The sequence below is a fragment of the Artibeus jamaicensis genome, unplaced genomic scaffold, assembly GCF_021234435.1.
Source record: "Artibeus jamaicensis isolate MK-2021 breed Jamaican fruit bat unplaced genomic scaffold, CSHL_Jam_final contig_515, whole genome shotgun sequence".
Taxonomy (NCBI): Eukaryota; Metazoa; Chordata; class Mammalia; order Chiroptera; family Phyllostomidae; genus Artibeus; species Artibeus jamaicensis.
In genome coordinates this window covers 2,604,986-2,607,500 of record NW_026521869.1, presented here as the reverse complement: position 1 = coordinate 2,607,500, position 2,515 = coordinate 2,604,986, and positions in this window count along the sequence as shown.

Below are 2,515 nucleotides of genomic sequence, written 5' to 3'. Positions count from 1 at the left end.
TCATACCCCAGTATTCTGGGGTTCTAGCAGGGAAAGAAAGCTGAGGGATCTGAGTAAGTTTTATTTTGACAATACACCTAGTGAGTCCAAAGATCACCCTCCCTTACCCTCTTGAGTGTTTTACCCTATGGGGGAAGTTCAGTAGTTTTAGCAGTATGGAGAGGATATGGAGCTTTGCTCATCTTTCAAACTTTTAGCCCCTTTCACATTTCTGGAGGTACTTGGGATGCCAATTGCTAAGCCTTTTGTGGGTGGTTCTGTGGTATACTCAGATGTCCTTACTACAGGCAGTAGTTTACATTTTGGTGTCCTAGTCATTTGTTCATAGCTGCAGCTTTTAAAATTTGTGGCTGTTGTCTTCCACATTTCTGGCCTTCGGGGGTTTTAATGTTGTGGTCCGTCTGCCAACACCCCTTTTTAAGTTTTGAGATTTAGTAGGATTTCATAAGAGACTAGAAGTGAGACAGTCTTTTTAGTAGCCTTTATTTGTGGTTGTGATGGAAGATTAGGGGAATGAAAAAGGGCAGCTAAATTACAGGTTGCTCAGTACTTGAGAATTTGGCAAAGTAAAGTTCATAGGTAACTTTCAATTCCTGTTTGTAAATGGACAGTGATAGGTAATTGATTTCAATTCTCCAGTTTTGTAGACTCTTAAAGCTACCAATCCTACTTTTCAAGTAATGTAGGAACTTTCAAGTCGCCTAATTCAAATTTTGATGTCTTCGTTTACTAGATGCCTGCTACCAGGTGAGTTAAATCTCTTTTCCTGGCGTTACTCCATTCCTAATATTAATGTTTATTATAAGACTGCAAATCTTAAAGTTACATTAGTCTTCCACACTGGGATGTCAGCTGCTTCATTGTTGGTCACTAATGTTGGAATACCCCTGTCCAGGTACCATTCATGCTGAGATAATTTTGAGGTGTTTTAACATTAGGGTCCAATTTTTAGGTGTAGGTGTTCTATATTTTATGTGCTTTTATTATTTTACTGTGTAGAAAAATTTTTTGAAGTTATCTTATACTTTAAAAGTACTTTATATTTAGAGCCCTGAGGTACTGGGAATTTTGAAAACCAGAACCAACTTAACTGTCTACCACGATATTTGTGTTGGTTCTGAAATGTATGCGTTTATTTGGTTTGGGGTCTACTAACCCTCAAATACTGAAATCTGGATGCTTTACATTGGCACAAAGTCATTAAGTTTTGGGGGAGCAATTAATCAGCTTATTAGTGTGCTAATATTTAATATTTAGATAGTCCCAAACCTTTCATAAAATGGATTTTACTATTTGATTTTGACAAGGTTGAGATGGATGCAGACTACCTTTTCTTCACTACTAGCCATATTTAGAAGTTGAGCTAGAAAGTTTCCATGGGCAAAAATGATTCTAGTAAGATGTGCAAATTGAGTGTGTTTGTCTTGTTAATTGTCAGATGCCTATAATCTGGAAAATTGGGTAAGGGTTGATTATAATCTCATTCACATTTCCTTAATCTTTTTTAGATTTATGGATTTGAGAGAGGCAGACACATTTTTTCTATTCATTTATACATTCATTGGTTGATAATGTGCTCTGACCAGGGATGGAACCCACAACCTTTGTGTATCTGGATGATGCTCTGACCAGGTGAGCTACCTGGCCTGAACAATCTGGTTCACATTTCAAAGAGGCCTGTAGGCCATCAGAATCAGTATTTTGGAGGTGTTTCCTAGACTTTTGTACTTCATACACCCCAAATGATGTTAGCTACACTAAAGTTCTAAGGAGTGTTTTAAGATGGTTAGAGTTAAACATGCTGTTTCATAAAGATTTTTTTTACTGTTTTTTGTAAAAAAAAGGTGCATGTTTCATAAAATTTAGCCCACTGATAACGTTTTAATCATGGATTAGGTTAGCTTTAAAGAAAATGAGAAAAGATTTTGCTTTCTTAATGGATGTACAAGATGGCAATGGGGAAAGGGAGGCAGTGGGAGTGGCTGTAGGCTGGAAAAATGGTGAGTTGTTTTTTTCCCCCACTATCAGCAATAAAGTTGTTGCCTGGTATTGTCCCCTTTGGGTTTGTCACTGATCTCACATCTATTCCATTATTAGAAATTATTCATCAGCAACTGATTGAAATTGATGTTTGCTGTTGTCTTGAGTCGAGGGCTAGTTACTTAAATATTACCATGTTGTCCTTACTACCTTCTAGATTCCCAAGAAGGATTGTGTACAGTATTTTGCTGTGTATAGTGTGCATCCACATTTTGGTTCTGAACTTTCAGGAAAAAAATTCTTCACTTTAACTTTTTAATTCAATTTTTTTTTTTGGTATTTAGAAACAAAACCAGTTTTCATATTCCAAGATTGTATTTTGCATATGGATGTCATTATTGCTTTCCAGAGTTAGACTAATTTAAGTGTAAATAAAAGAATGAAAAACATTTATGTAGATGTGAACATGTATTTGTACTACCCATGTCTAGTGTGCACCCTTATTTTTCCCTCAGAAGTTTGGGCAAAAAAGTAT